At 39.3% G+C, this 27,040-nt stretch overlaps 1 protein-coding gene and 1 long non-coding RNA gene across 6 annotated transcripts in view; one reads left to right on the top strand and one right to left on the bottom strand.

The window, feature by feature from the left end:
- RGS17 (regulator of G protein signaling 17) overlaps positions 1 to 9,882 on the bottom strand; it is an 86,008-nt gene extending 76,126 nt beyond the window's left edge. For 3 of the 4 annotated variants that reach the window (XM_081941389.1, XM_081941390.1, XM_081941387.1), the window contains exon 1: positions 9,671 to 9,882. The gene's annotated coding sequence lies outside the window, so the exon portion shown is untranslated. Of the gene's footprint in view, positions 1 to 9,666 lie in introns of all 4 variants that reach the window. The other variant, XM_081941388.1, reaches the window with a different exon arrangement.
- Positions 9,883 to 9,967: 85 nt separating this feature from the next.
- Positions 9,968 to 25,050, top strand: LOC309388095. Of its 2 annotated transcripts, none has more exons than XR_014174721.1 (3): positions 9,968 to 10,243; positions 15,371 to 15,551; positions 23,366 to 25,050. It is a non-coding gene; the product is annotated as an uncharacterized lncRNA (long non-coding RNA). The 2 variants fall into 2 exon arrangements; XR_014174722.1 differs by lacking the exon at positions 9,968 to 10,243 and adding an exon at positions 11,885 to 11,996.
- The last annotated feature ends 1,990 nt before the right edge of the window (positions 25,051 to 27,040 follow it).

A 27,040-nucleotide genomic window follows, 5' to 3' on the forward strand; every position in this document is an offset into this window, starting at 1 on the left:
ACGGTTGCAAGTCAAGAAACACCTGTATAGATGAAGCCCACATAATACCTGAACAGAAATTTGCATCTTAAATGAGTAGGTGATGTGTCCTGCGATCCAAAGCAAAAAGATCATTGATGTAGGGGCTAGTAGCCAGAATGGAACAGCACTTCTATACTCACTTTAGCCTTTTATTGGTAGCCAAGATTTTGAAGATTGTAGACACACCCAGAATTGTATTGGAAAAGACAGAAAACAGTGTTTTAAAACTGGATACAGCTAAGAATTAAGAGAGGGCTTAGAAGAGACAAAGCCTGCATCATGAGAATGTGTCCTCTAAAAACTGTTAAGAATACCATTTCTAAACTGTGGTTCAGGACAACTAAATGTCCTTGTAGCACAATGCATAACAACAGAAAAAACAAAAGAAACAATAACATTTTCCATTTAATTAGCCGTAAAAAACATAAAAAGGCCAGGCCAGGCATATTTATTCCATTATTTTCTTTCCCATAAAGGCCAACCAGTGACAGAGGGAAACCTACAAGCAGGACATGACTGCAGTAGCTTCCTTCTCATTAAGACCTTCAGCCACTGACATTGATTCTGAGGAAGAGTATGTATCCTGAATGGGAGCTACTAATAGTCTTATAGGCTTGGAAGCATGCATCTGTTTCATTTCCTAGAAAACATTAATGGTTTTCAAGTTCAGGGCAAAAAAATAATATCTTTGTTACTAAGCTTTTCGTTTTTGTTAATCTGCTTTTACCATTTAGCTCATATAGGTAGGAAAAAGGAGAAGTAAACCCAGTCCAAGTGCAATATCCTTAGCTTGGCAGGTCACAACCTAGAAAGGCCAGCTTTAAGTCAAACATAACAAGAAAAGGCAGATGAGTGTGGACCATTTTTCTCCTGGGAATTGAGAAAAGTGGAAAAAGGAGACTAATGCACTCCACAGAAAAGTGCAGCTGCGATGTAATGTTGCTGCTGATTGTTTGGGCCACGACAACTGCATGCAAAACCGTACTTTTCTTTTATGATTTCCATAGTATTATATTAAAAAACAAACCTTGGCACTTTTTCAATAAAAGCAGAATTGTCCAACCTGCATCCTTTTTGTATTTATTCGGGATATTTTGTATGATTTATTTCCTCTATGTTAATGAGTAGCAACCAGGGGTGGGATTCAGCCAGTTTGGGTGAACCGGTAGCTCCGACTATCAGCTGAGGACAAGCTAGTTTGCTCCAATGATCAGGTAGCTCCGCCCACCTGCCCCTGCGCTACACTGACTTATATTCCCTTTTCTGAAGCTCAGCTGATAGGCGTGGCAGAGCAGGTTGCCAGGCCTCAGCTGTTTTGCACCGGGGCTGCAGTAGAAGGTAAGTTTTCAAACACTCTGCGCATGCACAAAGTGCACGCACAGCAAACCGGTTGTTACACCAGTGGAATCCGACCACTGGTAGCAACAGATTAAAATGCTCTTCTCATATATTTTTTTAAAGGTGAAATGCTGAATTCAGTATTTATCACAAATGTTTGTGCTGCTGTAATGGAACCTGACCAATTCTGCCTGGGCTGAGGTAACTCGAGCGCAGTGGCCCACAACCTTTTGGCCACCAGGGATTGATTCTGTGGAGAGAGGTTTTTCTGTGGACCAGAGGGGGAGTGGTTTCACGTGCTGCCTGCATCCTGCGGATGGGGATTCGCTTGTTGCGTGGCCTTTTTTCTGGAATCCCGCAGACCGTTGCCAGTCTACGGACTAGGGGTTGGGGACTCTTGCTCTAGGGAATGTCAGAATTGTAAAATAACCAATCGCAAACACTTTTGTACTGCTGCCAAGGAAACTACCTGGTCCCGTCATGAAGGTACCAAGACACGTGTTCAACCTGAAGAAGCTTTACTTACTTTTGGCAAAGTGCAAACAGAATTAGAGACCACAAAGCTTAGCATTCAGTCCTTTCACACTGTTCTTATTACTTGTATGTCACAGACAAGATGCTTGGATGATTCATTAGAAATGTCCAGAATCTTAATGTATGCATCACTGCTATCGTTCAACAAAGCCCAGATTCTGCTAAACAGGCATAGGATAGCTTGATAGTATGGGAAAGATACAAATTCAACTAGAAACAATGGCTGAGCCTCCTTCGTATAAAATTTTATTATGGGATTCCACTAATCAGCTCTCTGGCCAAACCAAAGTCTAAATTGTTGGTTTTTCTTGCATTTGAAATCACCATGTTTGCCCTTGGACACGCACATCCTCAGGCTCCTGCTACTTTTGTCAAAATGATAAAACGATGACTATCAACTACATATTCTGCCCATTTTGGACATACATTTAACATTCTCGAGTTTATGCACAAAAGAGATGTGCTCACATCACAATTGAGCATTGCTGTTTTAATTAGACTGACCTGTTTGACACCCTCTCTTCTGACCCGAGGATGCCATTGTCCCAAATTCACAGGTGGTGGATATTTGCAGAACCTATGCCATTAATTTGGACTCAGCTGAAAGGCATGTCAAGAGAAATCTATCACATGGATAAAGTAAAACCTTCTGCTAAGATGACCATCAAATGAATAGGATGTTCTGCTAGCGACAAGCCAAATCACATGTAGTTGTGAACCAATGCATTAACCTAGAACATGCTTATAATGTTTTATGTTGGAAGTGTAAAGGTTCAAATCATTTCACCCAAGTGTGCAGTACAAAGTTCTTAACCTGAACCAAGAGTGTAGACTCAGGTTATTTTCAATGACAACATAAACTCTCAAAACTGTTTTTGGTGAAGGTATAGTACACAGACAAAATTGGAGATCAGCTTCAAATCTTCATTGATTCTAAAGCATGCTACAGGAGGCTGCTGAACAACTAGGAGTGGGCTATGAAAACACTACTATCTGCCTTTGCGATATCTCATGTGAAGTCAAAAGACACCGACCTCAAGTTTCTCAAAATCAGTAGCCACTGCTACTTAATCAGCATGATTCACATTGCCATAAATCTCATACACATGATACATATAGCCAGAATACACCCCAAAGCCAGAATATAAAGGGGAAAATATTACAACCACAGATGCAATACGGATTTGTATACAGAAAAAAACTTTTGCTACTGTTGGTAGCTTAAAGGGTCATGGAAAAAACATAGAAGTGCATAAAAGTGCATCGAGTGACAAGGTGTCTAGCATGGGTAAATGGTATGCAACTCTTGGTGTGTCCAACAGATTTCAACAAAGCATTCAAAGTAAAACAATCCCCCATACCAGCAGCAAAGAACATCAGAGGAGCCAAAAAAAAAAAAAAACCCCACCCCACCATATCTTCACCATCTCAGATGAGAAAGGTTATGATTAATAAACAACTCTAGATGCAACATGAACATAGCTAGGCACACAGAACTCTCCATTGAGGCAACATAGTTTAATTACATTATCTTTTTGCCATCAAATCAACACAGTGAAATATTCTAAGAAAGGAACCATGAATGTTTTGAAAATATCAAAGAATTGCACATGATGATCTGATAACTGCTGCTTCTACAAAGCAGAGCATGATGACCTTCTAAAGAAGGTGATGGAGAGTCCTCTGGCAATGGGTGTTTCAACAAAGACAAAATACAGTTTATCATTGAAAAAGAGAGGGCTGTAAAGCTCCATGAAGCAGTATGTAAGTCTAATCTCTATTGCTATCATCAATGAAGTGAGCTATGTGGGACATAAAATCATTAAAGTAATGTGAAAGTGGGTAAGAACTAAATGGAGGCCATAATCAAGATGATAACCAGACAAAAAGAGACACAGACCAGTCATGGTGTCTAAAGATAATAAACTCCAAAGATATGAATTGTGAATCCTATTTATAGGGGTGTTTATCCCAAATAGAAGTCATCTAGGGAAAAAAAAACCAAGTCATTCAAGAAGAGATTTGGCCGCTGCTTATGGGTACGTATGAGAGTCCAGCAGAATCCTTAGAAAACATCAGATGCGAGATTCATTTTTCCCACTCTTAACCACGACTCAGGAGGAACTGCTACATGTGTCCATTGTGGTAAGCAACAGTCTTGGAAAGATGAGTTTATATGATTACCTAACAAGTATAAAGGCTACGATATGAGTCAACTGTAAAGGCTGAGCTTCACCAAGTGTGAAATATTTAGTAACTACTACTCTGCACTGATAACACTGTCAAAGTCAAGAAAAAAGAGATACACTTCAGAACTGAAAAAAGGCAGATATAATGTTTGTTACTGCATCTTTAAGAAATGGGCTGCAATATAATTTCCTGCGGTTCTTTTGCCTGCTGAGTTTTTAAAAAACTTTTCCTAGTTCTTTTTCCCCAGTTTAAAGAAGTATCTAATTTGAGAATCCCCTGGTAAAATGCCCCAACAGAAAATAAGAATACTTCTCTTTCAGAGAATATATTTATATCATGCACATATTTCATCTTCATGTATTTGGATGTTATTGAAACATAATGTTTCAAGAACACTAATGCCCTGCCTTCCTAATCTCTTGAAGGGAGAACAATTTTATATAGCATAATTATGTAATTATATAGCATAATTATGCAGTAGAAATTCCTTCCACAGAAGCAGCAAAAGAGAACCAGTGTAGTGTTGTGGGTAAGGATTAGGACTGTGGCTTAGTTTACCTCAGTTACCCAAATTCACTTGGTGAGTTTAAACAGTCATCCTCTCTCAGCCTAACTTAACTCACACTGTTGTTATGTGGCAAAAATGGACGAAGGAGTGCTACGGCTGTGCTAAACTTGTGGGAAACATGCCTAAAAAATGTAGTAGTATCCAGAGATACCAGATATCAGAAAACATACTGAGAAATGTTTTGAGAAGTTTAGATAAACAGTCCAGGGGCTCAGATAAATATGTCAAATAGCAAGAAACTCTTGAAATAAGGTAATCACATTCAGATAATAGAAAAGAGAAAAGGGAAAGAGGTCTGCACTCTCTTTAAAAGTTATGAAGTTTGTAACAGTGATTCCTAAATGTTTTCATTTCTTCCATTATTATTTGAAGACAACTGCATAACCTAAAGACTCTGCAGTATAATGCCACCATAGCAGAATGATACATCACAGCAGTGTCCATAAACCCCCATATTATTATTATTTTAAGGCTAAATATCAGGAGATTGCCAAATCTCAAAATAGCTTTCCTACCTGAGATTTTGCAAAATGCTTCAACCTCTCAAAAGATTTGGCAATTTTCTGACATTTTGGCCACTTAATTTTTTCATAAAATTTCATTGTGTATTCCCTCAGGGGCCACTTGCAATATTTTCATGAATTGCCTCTAGTTTCGGCAATACAGGTGGGGAGTTATTTGCTTTAGAATACTCCACTAAAAAATGAAGACCATGAAAATAATAAGCTGTAAATCAATACTTTTTTCCTGTTGTATGGGAGATACATCTTTTCTAGAGATACTATCCTATGAGCCATGGTTAGAATTGCAGGCTAATTCTGCTGACTGCCAGGAGTTCAATCCTCACTGGCTCAAGGTTGACTCAGCCTTCCGAGGTCAGTAAAATGAGGAGCCAGATTGTTGGGGGCAATATGCTGACTCTGTAAACCACTTAGAGAGGGCTGTAAAGCACTATGAAGTAGTATATATTGCTATTGTTGTTGTCTAGCATTACCTTTCTATCCTGTTTGTTCAAATACACTCATATTCTTAGAACAGAGGAACAAGAGTTGTCATAAGTCCATTTGGCTCCTTTGCAAGTAGCAGTGCTTAGAGAAAAGCTCTCTTCCTTAATTAAACTCAAAGCAGAATATATCCTAGAAGAGTATTAGTACAAAGGGTCAATAGCAACTTGCTTATAATCTCTTAAATTTAAGAATCTCAGTCAACGGCCTGATTGGGAATTAAATGGAAGTATTGGATTTTTCCAACTAAGAGCAAATATATTGAGCAAGGCAGGCAAGGCTGATGTTTTTATATCTAATGCTTTACTTTGTGGCACTGCCTATGTTTAGAAGAAGCATTATGTTCTACAACTATACTCCTCATTTTTGAGATGGGAATTACATTAAAAACTTCTGTAGTAAACCTAGTGAAATTATAACTGAGGTGTCTCTCTCTGGCTTTTAGCAAAAAATGGAATGGCATAAAGTATCAATTAGGCAAAATCTAACTGAGTATCAAAAGCCATTTGCCTGAAATGGTATAGGGTTTCCTGCCTAGGCAGGGGGTTGGACTAGAAGACCTCCAAGGTCCCTTCCAACTCTACTATTGTATTGTATTGTATTGTAAAAGTAAAATTCACCCTTTTGACACTGATGGCATCTATACATATTATAAATAGGTCTGATTTATGCAGGGACAATGTGAGAACTTCCACATACCTCACCTAGCTTCAAAAAGATTTTATTTTATTTTTATAAATATTTTACCTACTACCTTTCCACAAAATTTCCAAAGTAATTAAAAGTGACACGTTGTCACACAGGCATGAGAAACACAAAATGTGGAACCTAGGAAGATCTTAACAATGAGTCACACTGAAGAGACTGCCAAATTGAGGAACAGTTGTGTGAAGCTTTGCTATCCCAACACTCAAGAACAGAATATTTCTGATCATACACCGATCACATTCGATTACCCACTGAAATTGATTCATACTTTTCACTCATGTAAAACGTAATTTGTTGGAGAACCCTTCCATGAATGCTTAATCTTAGCTAATCTGTTTCTAAAACAACTGTTTCTAAAGGGATCATAAAGGAATATATTTTTCTAATTTCAATCTAAAATTGCAGTCCTATGAACATCCAACTGGAAATAACCCTCACTGAACTCAGTGTGGCTCATTTGAATAAATATGCAAAAGAAGGGAGACAGGAAGCAGAAGGCAAATTTCAGATAACATAAAATGAAATGAAATAACCACACTATTAACTTCCCAATAAATTCCATGTCACTATTTCTGAGTAAACTATATCAAAACACATGATAGAATATGATGATGATGATGATGATGATGATGATGATGATGATGATGATGATTTACATTTATAGACTGCTGAATCCCTAAGGACTCTCAGTAAGAGAAGATAACTCCATCTGTGGTGGGCACTGGGTGGATTGAATAGTTCAGCAGCTGTTGTTGCTGGTCCCAAGCCTGGATAAAGGAAAAGAGTTAGGCATAGGGCTAGCAACCCTACCTTATAAAAACCTGTAAAGGTTTGCCTTGCACATACGTGCTAGTCGTTCCTGACTCTAGGGAGCGGTGCTCATCTCTGTTTCAAAGCCAAAGCTGTCCAAAGACGTCTCCGTGGTCAAGTTTGACTAAATGCTGAAGGCACAAGGAATGCTGTTACCTTCCCACCAAGGTGGTCCCTACATGCATTTTTACATGCTTTCAAACTGCTAGGTTGCAGAAGCTGGGACAAGTAACAGGAGCTCACTCCATTATGTGGCATTAGGGATTTGAACTGCCGACTTTTCTGATCTACAAGCTCAGTGTCTTAGCCACTGAGCCACTGTGTCCCTATAAAAACCTGACTGCTATGGAAACAGCAAGTACAAACCAAAATCACTAAAACTGGGGTATCTACATTGACCTATCCTTGATGATGGTACTGAAGCACCCCGTGCAGGAGGGCTTGATGTTGAGTGCCAAAACTACCACAAGAATAAGAAAATATACATAAGAAAAGAAAAAAGAACATCTTGGTAAAAGCCCACAAATTAATGAAAACCACAATTAACATTATATTAACCAAATTAAACTAAACCAAACCATGATAAATCAAGGCTCAAATGCTTTCTGTTTATAGGAACATCTATTAAAATAAATGAACAAATTCAGAACAGGTTGGAGACCTGGTAGGGGCTGCCCTGAGTATACGTGCCTCTATGGACACTAGAATAACAAGAATCGTTATTATAAAGTAAGATTCTGTGACGTACATTTACAAATATATTGTAACTGAAGGTCTAATAGGCTTTTTGGGGGGAGGGGACACACCCTCTGGCCCATATTAAGTCTGAACATGATCCCTATGTATGCATTTAAAATAGTACCGTAACGGCAATTCTGGAGTGGTCTGTAACACAACAGATTACAATGAAACTATACGTAAAAGTAGTAGATCCCATCTCTTAAAAGTTAGTTTGAAAGAAAAGATTTTGAGCCACCCCTCTGTCTAAACCTGCTGGAGATTACAGCAATCTGAAACTAAAGGAATAAAATGAAGCAGAGTAGATAGTTACAAATAAAGCGTGTTGATTCATCAGACTCTGCTATATCCTGTAGGGAAAGATGGAGATTCTGAAAGCAAAAAGACCAGGCCCTTTCTTCCTTTTTTTTTTGGGGGGGGGGGGCATTTCCATACCAGCAGGGTAGCCAGTAATCCTGCTAAGACAATCTATGAAGCAGCCAAAATTTCAGATGCCACTTCCAATGAGTGGTAAGGGCGGTGGCAGATTTTGACTCTACCTCGCTAGACCCCTTCTGTTGCTCTTGCCTAATCAGAAACAACCATCCTGTTGGTTGTCTGTCTCTACAGCAGCCACTGCACCCCCCCTCCCCGATTTGACATATCTGGGTCTCTAAGTGGACCCAAGCCTTTCCTCCAATTTCATGCAATCTCAAAAGAGCAGCTGGGGAAAAGGAGCTAAATAGGTCGCAGCCAAGCAGAAGAAACTCCAATGGATTGGCAAGAGCAGGAAATGTTTTCTTGGCTGACCTTAGGAATGACAAGGAAAAGCTCTGCACCCCACCTCCTCAGTTACAAGTGGGGGGGAGGTAGCCTCTTCACATCAAAGCTGCTACTCTAGGATTCATTTCTTTTCCTTTCCTTCTGACCAATTCTATGATGTTTTTAAGACCGGTTGGTTTAAGGAAAGAATGCCAATTCCTTACAGAGAGTGGTGAAGGAGATAAAATTTGGAGGAGAGGAGAGAAGAGAAGAGAAGGGAGAACATGATTCTATAACTGCCGAAAAGATTGGGGAAGGCAAAAGCAAGTTCCAACATTGTATTATTTCCTGGTAAGGAGGAGGGAAATGTCTCTTTTTACATCTGCAAAGGACGCCTGTACTTCTACGGAGCTTCTCTCCTCCTCCCCACCTTTCTTCCCCACCTCCTCATTTCCCCTTTCCTCTTTCAGCGCTTGCAATCTGCCTTCCAGTCAGGTTCAAGTCCTTTGCTCCAGCCCCTCAGCATCTTCCCGCCGGCAGCCCCGGGCGTGAGGAGGGCAGGTCCAGGGAAGCCACCACGCCGAGCCTCTCCCCTCCCTCTTTCTGCATCACTGAAGAGAAACAACATTTCCCCCGCCACACACACACGCACGCGCGCACATACACACACACACAAACACTTCGAACACACTAGCGCGTGCGCGCGCACTCACTCACTTACACACTCACTCCCTCACACACACACCGAGCGCACCCAAGAAACCCAGGCGTGCACCTCTGGCCGCCCTCAGCCATACCAGTTTCTCGCTTTCGCACTCCACGCAGGCAGGCAGGCAGCCTGGCAGCCTCTCCCTCCCTCCCTGCCCCTCGCGGTTCGCCTGGTGGAGATCGAGGTCTATCTCCAAGCACCGGTCTATAAAGCAGACATTTTGGTGCCAGCGATATGTCCAAGGCGGAGGGTTGAAAGGAGAGAGCGAAAGAGAGAGAAGGGGAGAAAAAAGCGGTCCATCTTACCCACCCCCGCCTGGTGGTGTGTGCTTGGCACTGAACGGTCCCGGGGAAAAGGCTGGTGCAGCTGGTCCCTAGCGGAGCTGGTTTGCTGCCATCCGCCCAACTTCAGCACCCAGCCGGCAGGGAAAGACAGAGAGAGCGACAGAGAGAGAAAGAGAGAGAGGGAGGGAGGGAAGGAAAGAGGGAGGGAGGAAGGAAAGGAGGGAGAGGGGAAAGCGAGGAAGGGAGGGTGGGGAGCGGAGCAGAGTCTCCGGGCGCGCATGCGCTTTTTAATAGCGCTGGCCTCGGCGGAGGAGCTGGAGTTTCCCTGCTTCGCTCAAGCGTGACTCATTCCGCGTCTCCCCCCTCCCTCGGCTTCTTCCTTGCCCCCGGAGATTCCACGGAGGAAGTGGGGGGGGCGAGGGCAAGCGGGAGCGATGTAGGCAGGATTTGGCGAAGAGGGCGGCCGGCCCTCAGGATCCGCGGGGAGGAGACGTGGGGGAAGGAGCTGGCAGATCTCCGGCTCTTTCTCTCGCAAGCCCTCTGCGTGGCGGGGCGCCTGGCCACGTGTTTTTAGTGGGATGCGGGTTCTCGCGCACAGGTGAGCGGCGTGTGACAAGCGGCAGGGAGGATGCTGTGGAAGGGAACCCAACGCTGCCATAGAGGCAACCAGGGTTTCCGCGGTACTTTAGGTTGGACAGCGAAGAGGCAGGGAATCTGAGCGTGATGCCGCCCACACGAACAGAGGGCCTTTAAAAAAATGTGTACAACTGTTTAAATGTTTAAAACCAATGGAGCGCGATCTAATCAATGCTTGCAACAGATTTGGTTTTTTTTTTTAAAAGAAAAGAATGGGATATGTCCACCCAGGGAGATTTGGAGAGAAACTAGCACAGCCCTGTAGAACAGAGCCACCACAAGCTTGTTTTGACTCCAAAGAAAGCTGAATGCCCTTTTATCTCTGGGATGGGAAGGTGGAAGTTGAGATAGGTGGCTTGCTCCAGGTTGTTTTCCCTGTGCAGAGATGCTAAGCAGGGTCAGGCCCGGTTAGTGTTTGGCAGGGATATAATCCAATCTTCCAACCCTTGTGGGAGGAGGTTTTGAAGTATTTCTAGCAGGATTCTGTAACAGCTTTGTTCCCTATGCTATCCATCTGGATATACTCGCAAGATTTTTTCTTTCGCCATGTACATGTATACATCTGAACTAGATTGCATTGTTTCTCCGTGTCATATAACACATGTGAGTACACGCATAACTTTGTATTTATTTATTTTGTCACGTTTATGTAGTGTATATTGTATATGGAGACCCCTTGAGAGCTATATGCAACAAAATTTCATTTTAATATATGCCAATTAGTGTACATTCAAAATGACAATAAAGTTATTTTGAGTCTAAGTCTGTTGTGGCCTGCCAGCGGCCAGCAGAGCTGGCAGCAGATTCGGACAGTGAAGAGATTGGGAAGGAACATGGGCCAGTCCTGGAGTCTGGGGAAAGCTCTAATGAGGGCTCTGTGTCGGAGGCAGAAAGGGGGCCAGGGCCGTATGCCAGTTATCAGCTGCTTTTAGAGTCAGACATCAGTGAGGCAGATGAACAGCTGGAGTCTGTTCCCAGTGTGTGCATGTGCAGAGTTGCCAGACAAAGGGAACAGCTAAAGAACATGGGTTGACTTGGGAGTAAGGCCACAGGTGGACAATGAATGGCCCCTCCCAGAGGAAAAAAAAGAGGAGTGAAAGGAGAATGGAGTTTGCAGGAAACAATTAGTTTGCTTAATTGGTTTGTGACTCTCTTTGCCAAGTTCTGCAGATATCAGCCTGGCAGCTTTCCAAGCCAGATAAGGACTATGATTTTAAATCAACCCTCGAAAGACTTTGTGGGATGTGAATGAGTAGAATTCACAGTAAATTAGTAAAATGGTTTTTTGACGGGACAAGGAATTTGCTTCAAGCTCTGGTGAAGCCTAGGTTAGAACAAAGTCTAAGTTCAGGCTAGATGGGAAAGTTGAACAAGCATCCTGAAAGGAACAGTATATGACTGCACAGTTGTGGGGTCCATGAAATCCTCGGTCCTGTGTTCATCATTGCCTTTACTGAATCAGACCATTGGCCTAGGCTTAGTATCAATTTCCTCTTGTTATCAAGATTGATGATAAGGTTGATTGATATCAAGACTGTAGCCCACATCCCACAAAAAAGAAGGAAGAGACTTTCTTTCATTGTCAGATTGCTGTTTTTCTGTTCAGGGAGAAAGGGTTTTCAGTAGAAAAGAAACTTGGAATAATCTGACCAGGAAGGGGAAAAAATCTTGGGAAAAAATCAGAGATGTTCTCCCTGGTACAGCTCTCCAAAATAGTAAGTAAGATATTTTTCAACCTGTGTAAGCAGGTTCTTGCTGCTTTCTTCTTTCCTGGTTGATCCTCAAAGACTGTGCAACTTTTAAGAATGTATACCGACTTGGGCAACTAATTAATTAAATTAAATATAGATCATGTCAATAGAACTAAAAGAAAGAGAAGAATCGGACTTTTATAATGTTTGGAATAAAATATACAAGTGGCTAGAAATCAAAAGCCAAAACAGGAAATAGAGAATACAAATAGATGGAGATACCAATAATGAATATTACTATAAGTGTTTATACTATGCTTGTTACATCATAGGACAAGGCTATAGTAATAGGAAGGCAATGCAGAAGAGAGAATTATAAAAGCTAGGCAGGAAAGCCAATATTGAAAGCTGTAAAATTACTCTATATTGTTATGTATGTTCCGTGTTTTGTTTTATTGTGGCTTTTTTCCCTTGTTGTGTCTTTTTTACTGTTTTTAAATATTAAAACATTCAATAAAAATTATTTTTAAAAAATAAATGCAGATCATGTATCGAACATATGGATATTGGTGGATGAAGGCAGATTCTTGGAAGCCAGAAATATAACGTGGGTAATCACATTTCCCCCACACATTGTATCATCTGTATTTTTGTTTGATGTGATAGCTAACTCTGCTCCTTTCTGTTTTTTTAATGTTACGAATGCAACATTAAGTGTATTGCACAGAAGGATTGGTGAATATGTCAAGTTCAATGTTGTGAGTTTTCTTCCCTGACTTAGGTTTGGGAAATGTACATAAAATAAATTTTAATTAAAACATAAACAAAAGTGCTTGTCGTGTATAAATTGTAAATGCAAAATCAATACAACTTTTATTTAAAAATGTCTTAATCAAGGATTAAATGCGATTCTAAGATCCTTAAGGTAAAGAAAGAGTCTTGATCTGACATGCTTTATTCAGAACTGATCCATAAGAACTGTAGTATATATTAAGTTGAGAATGTTTAACTTGCTTGATCATTTTTAAATCTTATAAATTAAATCTTATGTAGTAAATAACCATATATACATCATCACACAAAATACCAACCAACCAACCAATCAATCAATCAATCAGAATAGAGCTGGAAGGGACCTTGAAGGTCCTCTAGTCCAAATCCCTGCTCAAGCAGGGGACCCTATGATATTTCAGACAGGTGGCTGTACAGTCTTCTTTTTAAAAACCCCCAATGATGAAGCACCTACAATTTCTGAAGGCAATGATCATGTAATTTTAATACCGATAGTAGTGTGGTCTTACATTCTAAAAGAATGAAATTAAGATTAAGAATACTTTGCCAAGAACTGACTTAATTTTTTGTTTCCAAGGTAATTATTGTCCATTTGACCCAAGCTATTAGGAGCATAACTGAACTTTCAAATAATCTACTGTTCTCACACACGAATTGACTTACCTGAGTGTGAGGATGAGTTTAACAGACCCTCTGATGCTTTATTTACAAGCAATCAATCAATCAAAATTTAATTTGTTAGCCGCTCCCTCTCCGCAAGGGACTCGGGGCGGTGTACAATAAAAGCATACATACATACATATAAACACACAAATACACACATATACATACATATACGTACATATACATACATGGAGGAGGCAATAATCAAATATGCATCACATTAATAGTAATAAAATTAGCCATTAAAAATAAAAATAACCCATAATACTAATACAATTTAAAAAGGACTGTCAGGAGGAATAGGATAAACTACGGTTGAGCCAGGCCAGATAATTGAAAGAGGTAGGTCTTAAGCTTTACACGGAAGGAGCGGAGATCGGAAGTAATCCTGATGTCAAGGGGGAGGTCATTCCACAGGGCTGGGCCCATCACAGAGAAGGCCCTGTTCCTGGGTGTCGCCCCCCGACACTGTTTAGCGGACGGCACCCGAAGAAGTCCCTCTCTGTGTGAGCGGATTGGTCGTAGGGATGTATGGGGCAGGATGCGATCCCGCAAGTAACTAGGTCAGAGTAACTAGGTCTAGCACAGAGTGATATAGTCAAGCAACTATTTATATGTACTTGTAACTGTAACCATAACATTTTCATAATCACATTTCATTTAATACTTAAAATAACTGTGTGCAGGCTAAGTAAAATGACTTAAAGCAGGCTTTAGAATGCCTTCAAGAATTCAGTAGTTTTTGTTTTGAAGCTCTGCCTTGTGTTTGCGCTTTTATTATTTCCTAGACAAGATTAACACATGCTAATTATGGTTTGATTACCACTGGTTTATTGTTAAGCCAAGAGCCATGGTTTATAAGCCATAGTGCTTCTATAGTGTTCATTAGCCTCAAACTAAAATAGTTTAACATAATATTTTAACCCCATCCCAGACTGCTGCAGTCTCATTCAGCAAGAATGGACACATTCCACTCTCACCTCACCTCCCCACTGGGTCCATTCTGCCTATTGTTTGGGGCAGCTCTCTTATCTAACTTGCATAGAGAGAAAAGAAGCAAACATGAATTCCTCTTGCCATAGGCAAAGTCCTGAGGCTTCTTTGGCCATAGCATGGACAACTGATGTCCATCATACAGCCATGGCATAAGGATAGGTTGAAAGCCTAGATCAGTGATGGCTAACCTTTTCCCGACCAAGTGCCCAAAGTGTGTGTGTGTGTGTGTGTGTGTGTGTGTGAGTGAATTTGCATGTGCACACCCAAACCTCAAAATACAATGTGCACTACCCCCATGCATGCGTGTGTGCCCGCCATGCACTCCTCCCCTCATTCATACATATGCGAGACTCCTCCATGCGCCCCCCCATGAGACCCGAAGACCAGCTGGCTGGTGGGAGGTGCGCACACATGTGCGGCAGACTGAGTTGGGGCAACGGCTCAGGTGCCCACAGGGAGGGCACTGCATGCCACACGGGTCTAGATTGAAGTTTTCTATGAATGAAGATTGATAATTGCCTGTGAGATGGGGTAATTGGATAAAAGGGGGTATTATAGTGTGTTTTTTCGGGAAGATGCTAGGCTAGGTATTGTTGCTATATTATATGAAGGAACATCATTCAGGTTTTTTTTTTCCAAAGACAATATTTCTTGTAATATTAGCCTGCAATATTGTTATGACTGGTTCAAATGTGTAGTCCATTCACTAAGAAGAATTGGATTCTTATGGAAATAAAGAGCTCTCTTTTTGAGCAAAATGGGGGTCTTGAAACACAACAAGTAAGTAAACAAGAAGATAAATAAATAAATATCCCACAGAATCATGATCAACTCCAAGATTTCTGGTTATCTGCATATGTCTGTCATGTGCTTATGTGCTGTTGCATTTGTGGTACAAACATTTAAACACAGCAAGAAGGAATAACGAATGTTTACTGTTGTTTCAGAACCAAAGAGTGACTCTACTGAGTGGGGAAAATGAGCATTCAATCTTCCAAGCATACCCACTTATTTTCTGAGTTATAAATAACGACATCATTTGGAAAGATATTGGATCAGTTTCTTAGCAATCAAAGATGGCTGTAAACAAATCATTGATTCTCAGAGTGGAAGGACAAAACAGCGAAGGTAATTGGATTCTACTGTCCTGTTTTTTGAAGTTGCTTCTCCAGCTTTCCTTTTTCCCCTCTTGTATTTAACTCTCCATCAGCTTCAACATACTTACAGAATTTCAAATGGAGCAAAGATCAATTGACAAATGTGCCTTAAAATGCATCTGAGACTCAAGATTTTTTTTTTAGGAAAAGAAAAACACTTTGTTGCAATGTTTTTCATGCAGAATAATTTTATACAACTAATTCTGAACCCTGTAGTATAACTGTTAATGTCAACATGAAAAGAAATTTAGTTCCTCTTGAGTTCAAACCTTAGCTCAGACATTCAAGTGTTGTTGTGCAGACTAAAGATATTACTATGAGATCTGCATAGGAAGGATGGAATAAAAAGTAATGTTAATAATCTGAAATGGAAATTTTGTCCACATGTTGGTGAGTTGTTTTTATCATAATACTATTAAAAGTAATACACACAAAAAATAAAAGGTGCAGAAAAGCTAAAAAAGAAAACAATAGAAAAAATAGAAAAGAAAGAAAAACTAAAAATATAGTAAAGAAAAAAAAGAAATATATAAAGAAAAGACTTTTCCCTGTTGTTTACCACAACAAACAAACAATTTTAGTAAGTTATCATCTTTTCTTAAAATACAACAAATGGTCTCTTTTTCCCATGTCCCATTTCTTATTTATAAACAAATCCTTAAAGCCTCATCATTAGTCCTGATGTCAGCAAAAGTCCATTAAATATTACTAGAGATAACAACAGATCTATTTTACCCTTGATCAAATAAGCCAACTTTGTATTCTTTCATTTTACTTCTTCTAATCTTGATCTTAGTCCCTGAAATAATTTTCTAGAATTGGATTTCTTGAGGGTAGAGGTTCATTCTCCGAGCTTGTGGGTTGGTTTCCAAACATTTTATTACCTGGCTAGGTAACATCTTCAGCAGAGTTTAGGGGAAATTCTTCAAAGTTTTAAATAAATAAACTTTGGTAAATCCAATATAGGAAAATTCTCTAGATTATTTTCTTCTTTTGTTATTTATATATCCTTTTAAATTATTAAAATATCAGTCAATTTCCTTTGTATGTCCAGTATAACATCTTTCTCCAAGTCATTCTCCTAGCCTGTTACTTTTAAATCTACTTTCTTTTTTTATTAATAAAATTTTTATTTTCAAACAAACATAAACATGGAAAACATATAAAAAACCTCTTCAACTACATACAGTGTGTCGATTGGTTATAAAATCTTTCTCCATTCTTTCCATAGTCATCACTTGAGCTTTATCAAAAATCACTTATTGTCAATCAAATAGCTTTGTATACATTATTATTGTACTTAATTTGTTTAATTATCACTATTGTTTCACCATTTTAAACAAGGTATTCTAAATATGTATCCATTTACATTGTGATGATTCATTATATTATCTTCAATATATCCAATAATAAAGAATTTTTTTGTATTCTATTCTAAATCATTCTATTATTTTAGCATTAATAACATTCTCTAATAATTTTTCAATTCCATGTTTTTTCCATTATTAGTATCATCAGTCTAATATACATTTATACAAATTATTATAATTGTTAAACTTCCATTAAGCATAGCCATTATTACATCCTTTTTATATGACGCATATTAAATTTGAAGTAAATTTATATTATGGCATTTCATTACATCATCCTGAAATCATCCAATGATATTACATCTTTATATTCTATTCTATATATAATTATTTGTCTTTTATAAAAAGGCTTTTCAACATCATCTCCATCATCCTCACAGTTTATATAAAATGTCATATTATCAATCTAGTATATACAAATACTTTATTATCATTATTGATCATTTATTTGACTATAGCTATTATTACTTTATCTTATACATAATATTCAAAATTTAACTACATTTAACTAAATTTTATTGTGACATTTCATTTCATCATCCTGTATCCTTCCAGAAATAGTGCAGTCCAATATCTCTTGCCATTTGTAGAATCTGTATTCTAAATGTTTTCTTGATAAGTCTTATATGGATTTCTCTTGACAACTTGTTGTTCATTGGATATCTTAAAAGAATTCGAAACCCTCCATCTGTTCCTTTCATCTGCTTGACTTTTGTTATCACTGGTGCTTCTGCCGAAATTACTCTCATTGTTTCTGCCAAATTTTCTCCCCTATCTTTATCTATGTTTTGACATCTGAGTTCCAGTTCATCGATCTCTCCTTTCTGTATTCTGCACTTATCATTTCCCTCCACACTTGATTTGCTGTCAATGTCAACAATTTTCTTATCACTTTCATATGTCTCTGTAATTTTTTGTCCTCAAATTTCATCATTGTTTTATAAGTATTCTCAACTCTTCCCTATGTACTTTCTGTATTTTGATATTTTGTATTTTGATCTATAAATTCAAGACTCTTTTCAATTCTCTCTGTAGTTATTAAGACTTTTTGAATTTCTAACATAATTTTTTGCAATGTTACTTCCTTTTCTTCTTCATATAGTGCCATTTTTCCAAGTTATAGACACTGCCACTAAAACATCCAAGGCTTTTGCTAGGTTTCAAACAAATTCAGTGAAGTTTTTTCCACTGACCCTTCCAGTAAACCAAGCCAATAGCTTTGTAATATCAGATGTTGCCAAGCCTCTAGCACTAGATGGCAGTGTTACATCTTTTCTCTCTGTTTTTGGCTCTCTTTTCTAAACTCCAAACTCCGGAAAGGGTTTTTCTCCGGAAAGAGAAAAAAATTGTTTGAAGATTACGATCCGGCGAAGCCTTGCAAGCTTCTCTTGTAGCCGGCAGAAAGAGGCTTTTAATCCACAAACACAAAAAATGGTAAAAGTATAGAGGAAGAAGGGGAAAAAAGACCTGGCCAGTTTAAAAGTAAGAGGCATTTGTAAAAAGTCCATCCATAAAAAACAAACAAAATTAAAGTGAAAAAGATAACATGATAGTTTTAAACCAGGGTTAATTCACTGCTTGTTTCCTTCTTTCTTCAATTTTATTTTAACTCTGAGTCTTTTGGGTTTTCTCTTCTCTAATAATAAAGATTTTTCTCACCATTTCGACACACTGTCTCTTCTGTGCTGCTTCCGTTTCAGGGGCTTATCCCAACCTTCTGCAGCCATATTGGCTGCCTCTATTGTAGCCGGCAAAAAGAGCTTTTTCCTGGATCAATCAGGGGCTTTGCGATGCCCCTGAGATCAGCAGGACATGCCCTTCACTATCACCATTCCTTCAGAACGGTTTAGATCCAAAAGGATTGTCCAGCAACAGAGATATCGACAGCAATCCTGGAGCCCCAAGATTGTATGTCGTGTCGTTGCGATGTCAAGCCCGGTCCTCTAAATTTAGTTTCAAATCAGCATAAATCTTGTCAGACAAAATATTTTTCCTCTTCCTTAACATATTTTAAATACAGGATTATCTATTGAGGCAGACACTCTTAAAATTAACTTCTGGGTCCATTGTTTAAACATATTCTTCAACATGCTTAATGTTGAAATATTTTTCTTCATTCTGTATTTGTAAGTTAAGATTGAGTGTTTTTCTTCTTTAATTGTAACCTTTAAGTCCTCCTAGTTCCCTCTAGTGTTTAATTTTTAAAGTCTTATTGAGAATTCAAAACAAAAGCATTTTCCCATGGAGAGGATTCTTTATAGTTAGTTCCAAAATCAACAGTGATTGGTCTCAATTGAGACAACGATCAATCCTCATACAGACGGGAGGTTGAACAACTAGCCTCATGATACGACAGGAATAACAATCTGGAACTGAACACACTCAACACTGTAGAAATGGTGGTAGACTTTAGGAGAAACCCTTCCATACTAGCACCTCTTACAATACTAGACAACACTGTATCAACAGTAGAGACCTTCAAATTTCTAGGTTCTATCAATTCTCAAGACCTAAAACGAACACCTAGCATCAAAAACATTATCAAAAAAGCATAACAAAGAATGTTGTTTCTTCAGCTCAAATTACCCAAGGAGCTGCTGATACAGTTCTACAGAAGAATTATTGAGTCTCTCATCTGCACCTCTATAACTGTCTAGTTTAGTTCTGCAACCCAACAAGACAGACACAGAGTTCAGAGGATAATAACTGCAGAAAAAACAGTTCTACCAACCTGCCTTCCATTGAGGACCTGTATACTACACAAGTCAAAAGGAGGGTTGTGAAAATATTTACAAACACCTCACATCCTGGACATAAATTGTTTCAACTCCTACCCTCAAAACAATGCTATAGAGCACTGCACACCAGAGCAACTAGACACAAGAACAGTTTTTTCCCAAACGCCATCACTCTGCTAAACAAATAATTCCCTCAGCACTGTCAAACTAAGTCTACATTACTATTACTATTAATCTTCTCATCGTTCCTATCACCCATCTCTCACGTATGACTGTATGACTGTAACTTTGTTGCTTGTATCCTTACAATTTATATCGATTGTTTCTTAGTATAATTTGATTACTTATTTGTACCCTTTGACTATCATTAAGTATTGTACCTTATGATTCGTGACAAATGTATCTTTTCTTTTATGTATTCTGAGATCATATGTGCCAAGACAAATTCCAATCACACTTTGGCCAATAAAGAATTCTATTCTATTCTATTCTTTTCTATTCTATTCTTTTCTAGTTCATTTCTAAACTTTCTGGACCAACATTTCTAATCACAAGTGATCAGAAAGGGAACTATGAACCCAGTGGCCTTTCAAAGTGCCACGTATGGTTTGAGCAAATTTCTGTCTCCCCATCTTCCGGTACTCTAAATCCATTGGAAACTGCTGCATTGCTTCTAGCAGAGCCTTATTCATTTCTTCCCTGAATGTCAGTCTTCCCTCCCTACCCTCAAAGGCCCTTTGTGCAAAAAACTAATTGCATTGAAGAGCATCATTCATCACTGTTCACATATCTTTTAAATATATTTGGAAATATATCTGTAATATACCCTACCGGCATCAAGTAGTGGTTGTAACTTTGGACCTTGACATTAAAAAATCTAAGTTCACCTTCATCACTGGATGACATTGTTCAAGACTCTTTCTTTCCATCTAAATTCCCTCAGAGAACAATATGGATAAAATTAGCAGAGATCACGTATGCCACCTAGAACTCCAAAGGAAAGAACATGATGTAAATATAAGAACTATTTTTCTTGAATTTGAAAGGCTTAGATTAGAGGTGGGTTCCTACCAGTTCATACTGGTTCGGTGGAACTGGTAGTGGAAATGGTGACTGGGTTGGCGAACTGGTAGGGATGGCATGCTCACCATGCCCCCAAACTGGTTGCCTGATCGCTGCGACATCTTTTTTTCACATTTTTAATGTTATGTGCATGCGCAAACCTATTTATAGGCAACTGCGCATGTGCTCCCTGAGCCAGCAGGAATGCCAACAGAAACCGACCCCTGGTTTAGAAGGCAATAAATGAAACATTTTTCTTTAAATTAGTATTTCTTAAATGTGGCCTCTCTAAGATGTGGGGAGTTTAAACTCTTTGGGAATGAGTGCATCTATCTTAAAGTGGCCAAGTTTGAGAAACACCAGTTTGTCACCTAAGTGCGGCTTCAGTGTCCACATTTAACACCCATGTTACCTATGCACATGCTGCAACTCCACTTTTATTGATGTGTTGGCTGGCCAGCAGCCAGCATTTGAACTGCAGTCCACATTTAAGATGGAAATTTGTCCTTTGTCCCTTAGGCAGGAGAAATGGTCCTGTCATGTAGGCCTAGTTAAATGCCATTCTAACTCCCTCTCCTGGATTAAAAAAAAGTGTTCTTTTAAGAGCTTGAACAGAAATGGAGTAACACATTGCTTGCCTGAAATGGGAAAGTGAGTGGGGTCCACCATACCCTCATAGCTCTGGATAACGGCTGGAGATTCCTCAAGAAGCTTAAGAGGATCCAGGAGAACAAGAGGAAAACATTTGCTTTGAAAGGGTTCTGTTTAGGAAGTAATCCTATCTAGCCAGGACAGTGAATGTTCTAATCTTTCTTTGTGTGCATGTTCTAGTTATATCTTACTGTCCCTTGTTTTTTTTCTCTGCACAGGTAAGAATATTCTGAGTAATGTTTGGACATGGCAAATATATTTTATTGTGCTTTTTATTAAATTCTTGTGCTCTAAAATGTAATTTGGAAGCAGAGCTCCAGCTTAGCTCATTAATTATAGAGGGCATGCATCATATTGTTGTTGATGTTAGTTGCAGAGTCGTGTCTGACCCATCGTGACCCCCTGGACAACACCCCTCCAGGCCTTCCTGTCCTCTACCATCCCCTGGAGTCCAGTTAAGCTCACACCGACTGCTTCAGTGACTCTATCCAGCCACCTCATTCTCTGTCGTCCCCTTTTTCTTTTGCCCTCAATCTTTCCCAGCATTAGGCTCTTCTCCAGTGAGTCATATTGAATCATATTATGGTCTGCCAAAGCTACTGCATTTACCTTTGTCTATCAAATTTCATATATCTTATATTTCAAGGTTGTTTTCTTTCAAAGTTTAATTTTGTTTATCTCCATTCATTGAACTCCTTTCATATAGACTTTCATTTGTCCAAAGGACAGGACAAGGTACGAGAGCCCTATCTCTGTTAGTTGAAGGACATCTCTGAAAGGTAGTTGGTGGCAGCAGTAATCACCAACAATGAAACCAAGGCGGGAAGCAGGTCAGGATGTGTAGATAAAGACAAACTCTATGAGAGGAGGATTGCAGCCTCCAGCCTGTTACTCTGTAGGCTCATCCTTTCACTGCAAGGTGAACTTTAGGCTATCCCACTGTAACTCTGGTCCTTCATATGGTCAAAACAAAGTGAGGCTGCATCTGGGTAAGGAAGCATCCTTGTCTAAACAGATCGGTAAGAGTTCTTCCCACATGGCTCGTGATAATGTTTCAATTAATAGTTTTGACACTGCACCAGGGGTGTCAAACTTGCGTTGTCACGCCATTGTCACATGACATATTGCGACCCCCCCTTTACTAAACCTGGCATGGGCACGACCAGCGTGTGATGTATCTGGCCCGTGGGCTGCGAGTTTGACAGCCCTGCTCTACACTAATGTGGAAGACATTGACTGACTGATTGGGTTAGCAGAATAAGGAAGAAGTTTGTTTCTTGTAAGCACGTGACTCTCTTGAAATATCTCAGAAGATTGCCAACTTTTGCTTGATGGTAACCACCATAAGGAAGACCTGGATCTAGTGCCAGAATTATATTTTTTAAAATCAGTGCTGTTACATAAATTACTCCGTTTTAATCGTATTTTTTGTATTTGTATAACGACTTTGGCTTCAACCATAAACAAAGATGCTGCCTTTGGAAAGAATATGATAAGTGAACAAGATTATGAATAATTCAATTCATCTCTTTAATATTGAAATAGTCATGAAGATAGTCCATATCTTCCTTTCATGGTCCTTCCTGCCTACATGGACTATGCTAACTTTATATGGCTAATCTAGGTAAATAAAGCTTAAATGAACTGATCCTTTCAAACTAGATTTCTCAATTAAATCAGGTGCTGTTTCAAAGCAACAAATTCAGGTGGCTCAGAAGTGCTTTGGGGATTCAGTGCTATTCTGTTGCTTCTTGCTAGATTTTGATAGACAAGATACTATGTTGCAGCTCTGGTACCCAGATAGAGAAGGCTAGGAGCAAGATGAGTTGTGTAATATGCATTCCATCATTCTCTTGAGTAACTAGCCAATAAGGTTTATCACTTTATTGATTTCCTTCCTGTCATAATTTTTTCCCTTGGTTTGTCTTTCTTCTCCCTTATCTTTTTTTCATTCTACCTACTAGGATTTCTGCCAACATGTTAAAACAAGAAAAAAGTCAAGGAAATAATTGGCCTATTGCTTGGAGAAAGTGGCAAGAAGGTGACAAGCAACAAGGAGAAAGCAGAACTACTTAACTCATTTTTTGCATCTGTCTTTACACAAAGGTTAAAAACAGTCCAACCTATCAAAACAGCACTACAAAAAACAGATTAGGAACAGAAGTTAAAAGAGGGAAGAAAATGGTAAGTGAGCACCTGTCTACCCTAGAGGAGTTCAAATCACCAGGACCAGATGGATTACACCCAAATGTTCTGAAGGAACTGGCAGATGAGATCTCAGAACCACTGAACTATATCTTTCAAAAATCCTGGAGCACCAGGGAACTGCCAGAGGACTGGAAAAGAGATCATGTAGTTCCCATCTTCAAAAAAGGAAAAAAAAATAGATCCAGGAAACTACAGACCTATCAGCCGGACTTCAATAATAGGAAAGATTCTGGAAAAGATAATCAAGCAACGAATCATCAAACACCTAGAAGCAAACAAAGTAATAACCAAAAGCCAACATGGGTTTGTCAAAAACAGATCATGCCAGATTAATCTTATTGCATTCTTTGACAAAGTGACAAAATTAATGGACCAGAGGAATGCTGTCAATATAATTTACTTGGACTTCAGTAAGGCATTTGATAAAGTAGACCATAACCTACTACTTAAAGTAAGTTTAAAAAGTTATAATGCCTTGGTAAGACCACACTTGGAAAAGTGCATCCAGTTTTGGTCACCGCAATGTAAAAAAGATGTTGAGACTCTAGAAAGAATGCAGAAAAGAGCAACAAAGATGATTAGGAGCCTGGAGGCTAAAACATATGAAGGAACTGGGTATGTCTAGTTTAATGAAAAGTAGAGGTGACTTGATAGCAGTGTTCCAATATCTGAGGGGCTGCCACAAAGAAGAGGGAGTCAAGCTATTCTCCAAAGCACTTGAGGGTAGGACAAGAAGCAATGGGTGGAATCTAATCAAACAGAGAAGCAACCTAAACTAAGGAGAAAGTTCCTGACAAAACAATCAGTGGAACAACTTGCCTCCAGAAGTTGTGAATGCCGACACTGGAAGTTTTTAAAATATTGGATAACCATTTGTCTGAAGTGGTGTAGAGTTTCCTGCCTAGGCCGAGGGTTGGACTAGAAGACTTCCAAGGTCCCTTCCAAGTCTGTTATTCTGTTATTTCCTTTCTCTGCATTTTATTCAGCCTAGAGTGGTGGGGGAAGGGACATAGAAGAAATATAATCCTCTGTAGCTTTTACTTTCTTGGTCTGCCTTATGTGCGATTGTATCATTTTCCAAATCTACATCTTATTAAAATCCCATCTCACTCTGACCTAATCCCCAGGTTTTGCTTATGTCTCTCTAATCACAGTTCTTTCAGTTCCTTCCTTTTAATTTGTCTTTCGTTTAGTTCTTCCCACTCCACCCCAGCAAAAGTCCTCTTGTCTGCTGCATACAGTATCTATCTCTATTGAGTGACTGTATCTGAGAAGGGATTTAAGGTTTGATTACCATAAGGATGGATGGATGGATGGACGGATGGACAGACAGACAAGTTTATTGTCATTTTTTACTGCGAGCACACTGGCCCACATTAAAAATGAAATTCTTTATGTTGCCTGCTCTCAAGAGAAAGTGTATATCTATTCAAACACATACATATACACATGTTATATATGTTACTGTGAAAGACAGAAATCTGGTGAATGTCGACATTCACCGGTGAATGTCAACATTCACATAGTCACTTGGTGTATGTCCGAAATATTTGCTAAATACCCTTATTTATGACTTACACTAAATACCTAACCCTAACCCTAACCTAACCCTAACCCTACGTATTTGGTATGTGTTGACATTCACTGGTGAAAGTCGACATTCACCAATTTCTGTCTTTCACTGTAACATATACATACATAAATATATACCTGCACAATACTTATATATGTATGTGTGTGTGTGTGTACACATGCGTGCTCGCACGCACACACACATCACTGTCTATTTTGAATACGTAGCGAAAGACGAAACTTGAGAGTTCACAAGTTTAATGCTACATGGAAAAATACTGTGACTGAATGTAGATGTTCTGTTTTGTGTACTACGAAGCTTGGTCCCAGAAGGTAACAAGGAAAACAAGTCATGAAGGGGATGTGTTGCATCTCAGACAATCCTGTGGACTCTGCTCAACCATTGCTTATATGCTATGTCCTGGATAGAAAGTAGTGAACCACCAATGATCTTTTCTGCCATCCTTACCACCCTCTGCATCCCCTTCCTGGCTGAAGCAGTAACGTTTCCAAACGAGGCAGTAATGCAATATGAGAGGATAAGTTAATGCCATGTATATGAGGAACTTGTATGGCAACAGTATTCCAAGGCAATGGAAGGATGACTTGATCAGGTCAGCCTAGCACTACAGAGTTAGCAGCAAACAAGGGTAGAAGGGCAGCTCCAGTTTTTACCATATCTAGTTCTAATAGCAAGTCCTCAGCAGATTCCTTGTAGCAATTCCTAATTGTAGACTGCAGAGTTCTTTAGTAGTAGCAGCAGCAGCTGACAACCTCCTTTCCCAGAGTCCTCACAAAACGTAGAAGGGGTTGTAATCCTTGAGGGGTTTACTGTAGGCAGCCAAGAAAGGTGAATAATGCTGAGACATCTCATGCCATCTACTTATGAGAAGAAGTATAAAAGTCTCTGGGAAACTTCCTTAAAGTCCTGAATCTGCTGAGGAAACACCTATCATGCTGTAATGGTAGGATGCAATGACACGGAAGGAAAAGTGTCACCTGGACAATGTTCTGATAAACAAAACCTGAGTCTGAAAGACGGGTAGGACTGGAGAAAATATCTCAGAAGGGATCCTCCTTCCTTTTCGGGAAAATAAACATAAGAGGTTCTTTCAGACTTGCAAGACTTTGTTACTGAAATCTTATAGCAAATGCTTTACTAATCTCTGCTGACACCTGTCTGTCAGCCAGTATTGCAGATGAAAAGTTCTGCAGCAGAATGTCTGATTCGAATCCATCTGAAGAGCCTCTGTGGCGCAGTGGTTACAGTGCAGCACTGCAGGTTACTTCTGCTGACTGCCAGCTGACTGCAATTTGGCAGTTCGAATCTCAACCAGGCTCAGGTTGACTCATGTTGACTCAGCCTTCCATCCTTCCAAGGTGGGTAAAATGAGGACCCAAATTGTTGGGGACAATATGCTGACTCTGAAAACAGCTTTAGACAGGCTGTAAAGCACTGTGAAGTGCTATAAAGTCTAAGTCCTAAGTGCTATTGCTATCTCCCTAGGACCTGACCTGGTGGAGCAGCTTGTGTTCTTGAAAGTAAATCTCAACTCCTGCAGTATCCCAAGATAAACCTGGAAACAGAATGAATGCCATCCTTACTTTGTTATATGCTGTTGCTATGTTTTTTCATGTTTATATGTTCTTATTTGGATTGCTTTGCATCTGCTCAGAGCAAGTAAACTCCAGTCAGCAGTGTCCACAGCACTGACTGAATGAGGCATGCAATCATGTCTTCATACAAATTTCACTATTATTATTAGCATTCTGAGTTCTTGTACAAAGATGTAAGTCACATCACTTACATAACATCATGAACAGAGTGTTCCCCTGCTCCTTCTTGCAAAGGGTAACAT

The sequence above is a fragment of the Natrix helvetica genome (assembly GCF_964273705.1).
Source record: "Natrix helvetica genome assembly, chromosome: 2".
NCBI classification, from domain to species: domain Eukaryota; kingdom Metazoa; phylum Chordata; class Lepidosauria; order Squamata; family Natricidae; genus Natrix; species Natrix helvetica.